A 13,603-nucleotide genomic window follows, 5' to 3' on the forward strand; every position below is an offset into this window, starting at 1 on the left:
TGAGAAAATTTCTCTACATTTTATAGTTATATATATTATTAGTTTATTAAAAAATCTTTGTTTTCGGGCTTGCTATATACAGCATAAGAAACAATTATAATAGTTAGGTAGATCTTATATTAAAAAGTTAATGATATGAACCTAATTCAAAACATAATATGTAGACAATGCATATTTTATATTTTATAAAATTGTAAGCTTTGAAAGTGATTATTGTTATGTGTTGAATTAAAAACTAAAAACTAATTACAAATTAAAATTAAATTTGAATTTTCATTTTAAAATTTATAATACAATGTTGATGAATTAATGTTGCATTTTAAATAATATTTTGATTTTAAACAAAAATATATATATGTATTAAAAAGTGAATACTAAAAATGTAAATCGGAAATATTGATAGAAAATGATAAAGGGTAGCATAAAAATAGGAGAAAACACGATTTTTTCTGAGCCATTGGCATTCAAATTTAATTTATGGACACTAAAAAAAAAATTGTTACTCAGAACATTTTGTTGCTTACTCTTTTTTTTATTCTTTCTTAACTCTTTTACTTCTTTATTTTTTTATTACACTCGCTGCATAAGACCCTGTACACCTGTACAAATATAAAGCATAGAAAAAATACATTCGAAACAATTAAAAATTAATATGTGTGAATTTTGAGAAAAAAAAAACAAGAAGAAGAAGTACATGTCTTGCTTGGTCACATGGGAATTTTTAATTATTCTGTCAGTTTCTGTTGTTCCTTTAAAATCACTGTGAGTGTAAATATATGTATATACCTTATTTTCTCTGGCTATTGTTATTATTCTATAGGCTAATTAAATTTATTCTATATTATATATATAGAACAATAATAAATTGAAATAAGAAATTTTCAGAGAAGGGAACTAAAAATTCACAAGACTAATGATGTGCGTGCATATGCAAGTGAATTTGATTTTTATTTAAATAAATGTATCACATAATATAATAATAGATCTAATCATTTATCATCTTCATCAACATCATAATATGATCTTCTTATTTAAGACTCTATATGAGGAAGATTCATTTTGTTAACTATCAATTTATTTAAATTTAATGCAATTTATATGTTATGCTTATAAGTTTTTTTATTATAATAATATTGTATTCTTAGAAAATACTAGATTATAGAAAATTTCTAAAATTATAGAAATATAATGTATGCCTTCTAATTTAGTTTCTTTGTTTGAAATTAAGTAGAAAAATTATTTGAATTCACACACATAGTTTTGATATTTTTTTTTCTAATTCGAACAATTTTTAATTACAACACCAATATTTTCGAGAATATGTCAATTTCTCAATGATTAACTGAATAAATATGGATTCATTTTTACATATTAAAGCTCTATATATTTTCACAATGGCGACCACCAATTTGCCTAAAATATTCTAAAGTAACTATTGATGATATTGAAGTAATATATCATTTAAATAAGGTTTGAAGGTTATTAACAGCTCACCACATACATTTTGTTCTGAACCTTAGAATATATTATAAAAACTTATAGTTGTACAATAAACGGCCAAAATACGAGTATATTGTTCAAAGTAGAATAAGAGTTCTGTTTTTTGAGTATAATGTTGATTCATAAAAATTCATAAAAACCATGTACCCCGAGGAGAAATTTTGCTGAAATCCAAGAATCGATTAGCCAAAATTTATACAAATAGTATAAATATAGGATATTGATTTTTGGAATATTATGCTAGTAAATTTAACTAGCTGTTTAATTATCTAAATCGAAATTATTTGCAGATAGTATATTTTTTTAAGAAATTTTTTTCGATAATGAATCACAAAGGATTCATCGACCATACGCTTAGAAACGGGAGGGCAAATGGATATTAAAATGTTCGATAAAAGAATTGAAAAGAATATAGATTGATGACTTACAATATGACAAACAACAAAGATACACTGTTTTAGAGATAGTAGTGGGATGGTTCAATTTCAATAAATTGGAGAGTACTCTAGGCTACTTATCAGACAACAATACGAGTAGGAGCTATCTTCAGATTATTTTTAATATTCGTGAAAATTTTATATTAAAACTAAGCATTTCAATTAAATTTATTGTAATTTTTAATGATTTTAATTATAATTTTATTAATTCTATTATCATAAAATAAAATCATCAAAATATTAAATTTTTCTGTTATTAAACTTTAATATTCATATAAAATTAATGTCCCTGTGTATATGTATTATGTTTATTAATATGATAGCAATGACTGAGTTGGAACAGTGACACGCACACTAAATTTATTTTATCTCATCCATTTATGTATGTGTATGCATAATTTTTCCTTATATTATTATAATTTGTTTTTTTTTTTGCTATTCTACTTAAGATTGTTTGGTGCATATATTATCATTATCATTACCATGTTTTGTTATGTGCATACTTATGTATTGCCATCATACTATGTACATATACATAACTATAAAATGAAGCGTTGAAAAATTATAGTTGCATAATGCAAGAGTTGAGATGTTGGTGTTGATGATGATAATCATGTTGATGATAATGATGATGATGGTGATGATGATGATGATGGTGATGATGATGATTACTATAATGAACAAAAGTATAAGAAACGAAACAAAAATTAGAATTTTCCAACAAAAAATTTGTCTTTTATGTTTGTTTTTTGTTCTTATTATTTTTGTTACAACGTTTTTTTCTTATTTTTATCATTTTGTTATTTGTTGTTGCTGCTACTGCTATTGCTGCTGCTGTTTTCAAAAAGGGTTGGGAAAATTTCTTGAATATTATAAGAACAAAAACTAAAAACCAAAATGAATTTTTCTTTTTTTTTTCTCTGTATTTTTTCTTTATTGCATTAAAAAACAAACAATTGAATTGTTTTTAACATGAAATAGATTTCCGCGGAAAATTAATCTGATTTTTATGTTTTGTATATTTATATTCATTTTTTTTTTTGTTTTTATTCTATTCGACTTATTTTCTTTTGTTGTACTTTTTTCTTTTTTGTTGTCTTAATGAAAAGTACAAATAAAGTTGAAATACAAAAAAAAAACATTTATTTTAAGTCTGTACAGAAACTATGGAGCCTGAGAACTCACTTGAAAGAAATTGAGAACAAGGCTGGCTTGTTTTATTTTTCATTTTCTCTTTCTAGTTTTTGGTAAATTTTCAAAAATCTTAAAGGATAATTAAATTTTGAGTGTAATTAAAAAATACCGTAATTAAGGGTATAAAAGTAAATTAACAAAAATTTAAAAAGAAAATTTGACTCTTGCATTTTAAATTGCGAAATTTTGCAGTTTGGAATGAATATACTAATTGATTAAATTTGGAATTATTTGAATCAAATTAAGACATATCAAACAATTTTCGGCTAATTCACAGTTTACCAAATAATTTTTGTTGGAATTCTTGGATAAATTATTCGAATTAATGAAAATCACTGAAATATGTTTTGGATGAAAAATTCAGTAGTAATTTTCTCTTGAATTTGGTAAAATGAAAATTACTACTCTCAGAATTTGCGCTCAGGAATTTCGGAGCCCAAACGATTTTTGATATACATCAAATGTATATTATTTAAAATACATTCTAGAGATTTTCAAAAGTTAACCCCATTCTACGGTTGTTTAACTACATTATATTGTTTTATACGTTACTGTCGTATATCGAAATAGAACATTTCGGGAATTTAACGTTTTATTTAAAGATTTATTACAAGGTCATTATAAAATTGCCTTGCCGTATTGTTTCATTTAATATGAAATGAACCATCATTATTTATAATTTATTTTATTTAAGTATAATATTAGGTAAAGTAAATTGAGATCATAAAAAAGTAGATGTCAAGGTATTTTTAAATATTTTTATTTTGTTATTAAGAGAAATGTCATATACAGTATTACTTTTAAATGAAATCCGCTTTAAAAGATTTAAAACAAAAAATTTTCGGTTTTTAATAGTAACATATACTATAATTATAAATGTATAGTATAGTTGTATATTCACATTTAAAAAAAATATGACTAATATCCAAATTTTAGGTTTAGAAGAGAAATAAGAACGAAAAATTGTTGTATTTTAATGATATATATCGAATTGAGTATTTTATATCAGTTGGGTATAATTGAGGGCATGTGATATTCGATTACTTAATTAAACCATGTATGTATATCTGTTAATATTTTATAGAAATATAAAGAAAATTTCTATAATTTGCTAATTTAACACATTGCCGACCGCAAGAATTTCAACTGAATATAAGCTATCCACCGCGCATTTTTGATTCTATCAACATCGTCTTCTGAAAATTCTGATTCAGCGTCAACGTAAAATTCCTCAACAAAAGCATCTTCAATTTCCTGGGACATTTTATTGAGGTCTTTTATTATATTACAAAAATATATTACAAAAAAGATATAGAGTTGTTCTGCTCAGTACAAAAATTGTCTTCAGACTGGAATTGTAGACAATGATACTATAAGCTATGATCCAATATAAGCAATATTTCTTCAACAGAAATATTGTTGATATACCGTTATATATAGCGATCAACGAAGAGAAAAGGGCATCAAAATATATAATATAATATAAATATTTAATATACTTAAAACCATGTATGCAGTACTCCATTGCATTACATTTTCAAACGGGGAGATTTCCCCGATCGGTCGTATACTGGCATTTTTTTATAACGCGGGATCTCCCCGATCGGTCGGCAATGTGTTAAATAATAATTTTTTACAAATCGCCTAAAAGTATGCAAACAAATGTTAATAATATAAATTCTAGTTAAAATATATATTTCTTGTAAACCAATAGTATACTTACTCTATTTATAATATACACGTTTGAGCACAGGTGTGATCAACATATGTCCGACCGAAATATATTTTTTACCTTTGTGATACTAACATTTTACAATACTATCCATTTATGATAATAATTGTTGGAATTGTCGGTACCCAAACAATATGCATAAGAAATTTATTATAAACTTTATGGAAATTTCCAATCATATTACAGAATATACATACATAATACAGGTAAATGTAAAACTGAATCTTAATCAAGGTCTTTTTTCTAGGAATACAGTTTCGCCCGAAAGCTTAACATTTATGCTTTTCATCAAATCATAATCAAAAATATAAATAATCCAGACTCATATGAAATGTCCAATTCTTCGGCATTGATTTCATCGCCAAAAATATATAGTAATGTTGACTCTAATAAAATCCGTATAATGTTGAAAAAAACGATCTTTAACTTTTAAGTCCATGTTATTACTAACTGGATTTCATTCAAAATATTATATACCTATTGAATTAATTATCAATAAATTAATAACGCAAATAAATTTTTGTTATAAATAATCTTGTCATGTCATTATTTTTCATCACACAATAATTTGTGAGAAAAATTTTAATTAAAGCATTCAAAATATTTCTAAACTAAATGTATAACAAAACTAATCTTATTATGACGTTAATTATATTGATTATCATATTATTATTTTCCAGATTTACATTACGTAATTCTTCGTGATTTAAATTAGATTTCAAAATATTATCCTTAAGGCTATATAGTAAAGTTTCTCATTTTTCATAATAATACACATTTACTCATCATAATTTTATCTACTAAACAAACTAACAAAATTCTAAAAATTAGAAAACAAAAAAAAAGACACAAAAAAACTTTTTCTAAAGAAGATTTAAAATCTTACACCTAATAATCTGATCAAAAATGACATTTATTACTCAATGAGAATGTGGTGTTGAAACAAAAAAGAAGTGGAAAATTGGAAGAAGAGCAACTACAACATTATTTTATTAACAAAATTACTAAACTTTTTTTTTTAAGACTACATTTATAATAGAACCGAATCAATAATTCCCCTGTACCCATATATTTAATATTTTCATGTATACGTGTATTAATGTATATATGTAAATGTGTGTATTAAATATCAATATAAGGAATGATTAAAACTCACTCACTTTTACCTTAATTTTTCTATTCTTTTTTTAGTTTTTTTCCCTGTATACTTATTTTTTACTTCTTTTATTATATAGAACACAAAAATTTAAATGTCCTGAGTCATTCATTTCTAATAAACGAATAAAATGTTAGCTTGTTACTTACATTATATTTTGTATATATATATATATGTTGATATATATATATATATATGTTGATATATATTATGTATATGTTGATATATATATATATACAAGGGTGTTATTCGAAAATATGTATATGAACTGTACGAATGGTTTACAAAAATATTATACACATATAGAATATTAAAGGAAAAATTGAAACAAACTATCATCATCATTATAATCATAATCATTATATAATATCATCCCTATTCTCAATAATATATATAAATGCTTATATTTATACTCGTATAATATATATTATGTAATATGTAAAATCATCAATATCATCAATGCTATATCGTCTTTATGCCCTTTTATAAAGTTCAATATGGTCTCTTGTTTTATTATATGAATATTTTTTTATGTAACTCAATACACATAGAATCATATATATATATATCCAATTGAATATACATACTATTTTCTGTATACATATATAATATATATATATATATATGCGTAATATTTACGTATATATTTAAAAATAATGCGTAAACAATGATGCTAGTTATATCGTGACTACTTATGCTACTATGATGACAAAATTGATAAAAATTATTGATGTTAGTGTATTGATGATGAAAATGATGATGATGATTTAAACAAGATTTAATTTTTTTTGTTTTCTTTTCTATTTTTTCCTTTAGTTTCTACTCTACTATTCGATTGAATCATTCAATATTTTTGTTTGTTGTTTTTTTTGTTTTGGAAACGCATATTTAGTGGTCTATTATCAATTTACCTGAATATTTATACCTTGTACCTACCGGAGAGTGACAAAAAAAAAATTTCTTTCTTTTAATACCTTAATAGTTAGCGGCAATTTTTGTTTTGTTCTCTTTTTTTTTTGTTTAAAACTAAAGATAAGGACCTTATTACATTTATTGCCTTTAGTCTTGTTTTAATCAAAAAAAAATATAAAATTTGTTGAGAAATATAGCTATATGGAAAAAAAAAATTGAAGCCTAAAGGATGGATAGTAAGAAACGACGTTATGGGGGGTGCCAAAATACATATAGGACGAGAGAAAGAGAGACTGAGAGAGAATGAACTGATTTACTTGTATATTGTTTTTTTTTCTGTGAAATTAAAATATAAAGGAATGCGAAAAGTCGATCTGAGTGAGAGAGGGATTTTAGTTATCAGAAAGGCGCCTTTTTCTTTTTATAGAGGAAGTTATTGTCTAACGATAACAGTTATTTTGAAATTCGTTATTATTTTTGTATTTTTTTTATTTTTACTTCTTATTATTATTCTTGTTTTTTTTTTTCACTCTCTTTTATATTGTTTATTGGTATTATATGAAATACGATGTACGTGTGTATGGAAAATATTTATCAAAATGAAAAACGAGAAAAAATAGAGTTGACTTTGTCAACTCTGTGATACCCGCACGAATTTATTATTTTATGTGCGAATAAAGATGACCTAACTGACTATGGGACAGACTATGACTTTAAGTTACCGTATTACTATATTTAACAGAAAGAGCCAAGAAATTTTAACGAATTTTATCAAGCTCATCGGCCCTACTTATATATTCGCTTGTGTGAAATTTCAATATCATAGCTTTTATAGTTTCTGATATATAGTCAAATAAATTTTGAAGTTGTATGACAGCTATCCGAACCGGTACCCCGATCGTGCCCACTTTAAATAGGGTTCTGACACTTATTACAATAAATCATTTATGAAAATTTGGTGAACTTAGCTCAATTAGTTTTTGAGTTATCGCTTGGACGGACGGACGGACAGACGGACGGAAGGACAGACAAAGCTAAATCAACTCAGAATTCGACGCTGATCAAAAACATACACTCGAGTCTATATCAAAGACCGTTATTTCTTAGCGTTACAAACGGTAAGGCAAATTTAGTATACCCTTCGAACATACGTTCTAAGGGGTATAAAAACAAGAGAAAAATTCTAAAATTAATAAATTTTAAGGGCAAAAAAAAATTAAGAAATCGAAAATGAAAAATTTCTTCTTCCTTTTTTTTTTGTTCTGTCATTTTTTTTTTCCAATATTTTTATTTTTGTATTCTATAAAGTCGTCATTATACAAGTTAGTACGTAAATCTATCATGTGATTTTTGTGTTCACCAAAAAAAAAATTTTTTTCTTCAAATATTTTTCGTAATTTTTTTCTTTTTATGCTTTTATTAGCGTATAAATAAAGGATTTTCTGTTAGAGAATTAAAGCCAACCACCAAACCAACAAAAAAAAAATATGATAGAAATACAAAGTTATTGAAAAGTAAGGCACAAAAAAAAAAAACAAAATTCTTCAACAACTTTAACTTACTTTTGCGAAAAAAAAAAATATCGAATATTGTTGACAAATTTTTATATGGGGGTGGAATTTTTGTTAAAATCTGTTAAGACATTTTATAAATATATATATATACATATATACAATAACAAAATATATAAATATACTCAGATATTTATGGTTAGAAGTTTTTGAAAGACTAAGTCTAAAAGTAGCTAAATATAGGGTTTGAGTGTATAAATTTGTCTTTTTTCTTCTTCTTATATTTTTTTTTTATTATATTTATTATACTTGTCATATTTTTTTATTTACCTTGGCATTGGTTTTAGAAAATTATTCAATTTCAAGGTCATTCAGATGAGATAAAATTTTTTGTTTTTATTCTATTTTTTTTTTTTTAATTTTTTCTACGTTATTGCATTAAAAGTTATTATAATGGATTTTATAATACTCGTAATACCTTATATGGGTATATGTTTAAATTATATAGTCCTTTAAAAATTTATGTTTTTAATTCAAAATGTGTAAATTTTGACCTTGAAAGGTATAAGCGTATATATATACCCATATAGACTATTATGAACACGACTTTTAAAACGTTATCATCTAATCACTATTTATATATATATATATATATTAAATCTAGACATGTTTTTTTTTTGAAAATTGTGTTACGGTCGGCTAAATTATTAAAAAAAAAAATATATTTTTATTATATTTAAAGTAAATAAATAAATCATATGAAACGTGTCAATTTGAAAGAAAAAACAATAGGAAAAAAATAAAGTGTTAGATACTTTGCTATTACATTTTTGAATTGTAAAAGTTTATGAAGATTTTAAACAGTTTTCTTTGTCATAAATAAACAGCAAATTTTGAATTCTACGTCTATTACGACCCTTAAAATAAATTTAAAAATGTTTGTTCACTCCCATCGAAACTAAATATATTGAGCCTTATTTTGTAAGGTGTAAATATTTAGTCTTGAGTAATTTTAAATAGTTTATTATATTTTTACATTTGCTCTGCCAATATGTCAATATTTTCTTTATTGATCGTTCGATATCGAATCATTTGAGGCACTCCTACTTTATCATCACTTTATGGATTCTAATGCTTGGTGTGTAACTGGGCATTCCTAACATACATATATATATAAAACAAATATTTTTTTATTTGAATCGAAAAAAATTTTTTAATTATGTAATCTGCCAGAGCTCAAAGTTGGAATCCTACTTAATCCTGTTTATTTGAACATTTGTTTACGATAGCATTCAATATTTTTAGTTTTTTTATGCTTCAATTAGATTATTAGTTCATTTTACTTGACGTTCATAGTTATGAACGTAGTTCATGTTAATGTACATAGTTATGAAATCTTGAACATAGTCCAAAATGTCATCTTCCATGTCTCCATTGCTGGTTGTTATAATTTCAAGTTATTTGAATTTTTTTTTAAATTTTCTGTTATCGTCGTTTTATTTGTTTCGATTTGATTTGTGTTGCGGCTATTTACTCAATTTTCATTTTATTTATGCGAAGTTTTTAGATGACTTTTGGTGGTTTTTTCGTAATTTTGTTCATTATTAAATGAATGTATAAAAATTACTGTGAAGAGTGACCAATTCAATTTAACAGTTGTGTGAATACCGAAATAACGAAAGCAATATATATTGGATAACTCTATACATAATTGCAATTTATAATATAGTTCACAATGCGTCTATGTGACTTAAAAAATGCTTTATTTTCGGAAACCAGGGTTACAGTAATTACACGAAAATTTCTGCACTCCTTTATATAAATTTTCACAGGTGGTTTGCTAATTAAGCTTTTTTCCATAGAGGGGTACAATTTCTAAACAAATTATGTTGTTGCCAGTTCTTAGGGACTCAGCCACTAAACTGTCTTAAGTTTTAGCTATGCTAAACTAATTCAAGCTTTGGGGCTCTGACAAATATTTTTGTTTCGCTTGCCTAGTGCTTTCTATATTTGATTATAATATGCAAACTTATTTTTAAAAATTATTACCAATTTGTAAATTATTAGAAATAAAGAATAGAAATTCAGTATTTGGAAATAATTATACATACTAATTAAACTGTATATAAGGTAATTTTATCAATTATAATGACGTCAGAAGGATAACAATAGGAAAATATAGAAAATATGGATACATACATAATCCAAACTGTTGGAACATTTAAAAGTAAGTATAATTAAAAATTTCAGATTAGGGGAAAACCTTTTTAAACGAAAGATTTTCTTCGAAAAATTCGTATACTTATTCTCCTACTATAAATTTTCCTTTCGTTTAAGTTAAATGAACCCTAAGTTTTCTCCTTTTCTTCTCAATTTGAATGTATGTATAATAATTTTCCCCTTCTAATTAACACTTCTGTCTCTTTGATATTTGACCTCTCTCTTCGCTTCGTTGTTTTTTTTTTTTATTTTTTAAATCTCAGTAAAATTTATTTGCAAAAATAATGGTCATGCGTAAAAAAATTCTCCTTTTTCGGTATTCCTTAGATTTTTTTTTTCGGTTTTTTTTTCTCTACTTGCTGATAACTATAGCAATATAGAAAAATTTTTGTTTTTATTTTTTTTTTAAGTACTTAAAATATTTTCCTTCTGTATTCTTCGATGAAAAAATGACTTCTTTTTGTCAAATAAAAGTTGAAATAAAAAAATTGGTTGATTGGTTTTTTTTTTATCATTGTTAATATGAGCTTTAATGAGACTGAAAATTTTTAAATTACAAATGTAACTATTGCAAGTCTGTAGAAAATTACCCGTTTTTGCTAATTATTATTCTTCTTTTTTTTTTTAATAATTTCAACCTGTTTTTGCACTAATTTATTATAAAACAAAAGAACTTTTCTGCCAGCGTAAATGCCAATGGAAAAATAACTAATGTTGGTATATGTGAACTGAACGCAAAAAACAAAAAAAAAAACAAACAAACAGAAAACGAAAAGTAAAAGACGCGAATGAATTGCACCTGACAGAATTTAAAAAAAAAAAAATCCTGATTAATAAAATGAAATGAAGAGAACAAAGTAAAGAAAACGTGTGTCCAGAATATTTTGTTATTAACTTGAATTAAAACTGGTTTTCAATCTAAATAAAACGACATTAGATTACAAAAAAAAAAGTAATTGATTACAAAAAACAGAAGTAACAAAAGAATACAAAAAATCAAACACGCAGAAAATTTTCGAATCGATTTGTAATAAATAGAATAAACGTATGTAAAGGTTACGCTTTTACACCATCATGCTTAATTTAATTAAAAATCATTGCGGTATACACAATATGTTAAATTACTTGCTTACCTATATATGCTCATATATTACATACATTATTCTCATCTTACGCTCATATATTCTATATTACGCGAATATAGTACATATGAGCGTATATACATATTATATACAATTCTATTAATTTTGCAATTTTTTTCTTACATATCTTGCTAACATCATACAGGTATATAGGCTTATTCGTATACATATAATATAATTATTAGTATATAAAATGTGTAACTGTCCGCATATTATGAGCCAACAAATAAAACAAAATGAGAAAAGCAAAAAAAAAAAACACAAAAAATATAACATACACACACACACATAATGAAAAGATCGCGTTAATCTATAAAAGTTTATTGGCACGCGAACCGATTATATTTTAAGATGCAATGAACCAAACCGCATCAGCAAACAAAAAAAAAAAATATAACATTAAAGAAGAAAAAAAATAACAAGTTCAACAAAAACAAAAAAAAAGAAACTAAATAAATAAAATGAAAACAAAAAAGGTAAGAAGAATATACGAAGTTAAAAAATTATTAAAACTATAAGAAAAATAACTTATGAACGACGATGAGAATAACTAACAATGATAAGTTAAAAAAAATAAAGCGAAAAATTACGGCGAATTCATAATGTCTGTATAATATATAGAATTACTGAATACGATTTATGTGTATATACCTAATCATTCAGGTAATTTTTGTTTTCATTTTACTTACAGTAGTTGTGTAAATATTTTCTCATTCTACTTTTACAGTTCACCTCTAACATTAATTCTCTTTCTCAGCAATTTCGTTTTGAATACGAGTATATTTGAAAATACGAGAAATAATGAGTAAAATAATAGGAGGACGTGGAATATTAAGTTATCGTCAAATGAGTACTCATACTTCGAAATCTGTATAGTTTTCAAATACAGAGGTAGATGTAAATTTTTGCGTTAAAAATTTTTTTAACCATTAATAATACCCAAATACAAGAACAGCTGAATTACATTTACCATGTCACAGATGGGATCCGTGCCACTTCCATTCGTTGAGCCTCTGTAATGGTAAAATTATCGCGCATCGTCATAAACTGATAATCGTATTTTAAACTCTGTACAAGCTATCTATAAGCTGTTTTGAGTAGATGTATAAATAAATAAATAAGTAAAAAAAATGTTATATTTAGTTGACCAGTTATACGTGATAATGACACTGAGAGTGGATTCCTGTTGTTTTCACCGAAAAACATACTGTCGTCAAGCCTGATACTAGCTTTTTTTCGCCAGCTAGTTACCGGTAGAGAACTAGATAAGCCTTCTTAAGGATGAACAAAAGGCGTGTTGAAAGAGTCAATACAGTTATGTAACACTTTCTGTGCAACTCATTCCAAGAAAGCTTTTGCACGTCTAAATGCTTTTTAGAAGTAATAAAGTGCGATTGGCTCTCAAACTTTCTACGAATGAGGATGATTATGCCATCAAAGTATTACTGTATTTGTGTTGTGAAGTCACTTAGAATCGGTAGTAGCGAATCAACAACAATTTACCATTGAAAAGAAGAAATCTGTGTTCACCCCGTATTTGTGCTCATCTAGTTGTAGTGCTAATGACTGAGAGCTTGCTTACTAATGTGGTGATTATCCTACTTTTTAACAAGCTACAGATAAACTTAAATTAAATATGCTTATTTTTACTCTTTATATTTAAAACGATTTCTAATGGTGTTATCAAGAGCTCACTTTATCTAGAAAACAACCAACAGCTACATCTTTTATTTCCAGCGATCTTTTAATTTATGTCACAAATTTTGCAAGTTGATATGCACCTTCATTTTTTTGAAATT

This window comes from Condylostylus longicornis, unplaced genomic scaffold, assembly GCF_029603195.1.
Source record: "Condylostylus longicornis isolate FDR11 unplaced genomic scaffold, ASM2960319v2 ptg000020l, whole genome shotgun sequence".
Taxonomy (NCBI): domain Eukaryota; kingdom Metazoa; phylum Arthropoda; class Insecta; order Diptera; family Dolichopodidae; genus Condylostylus; species Condylostylus longicornis.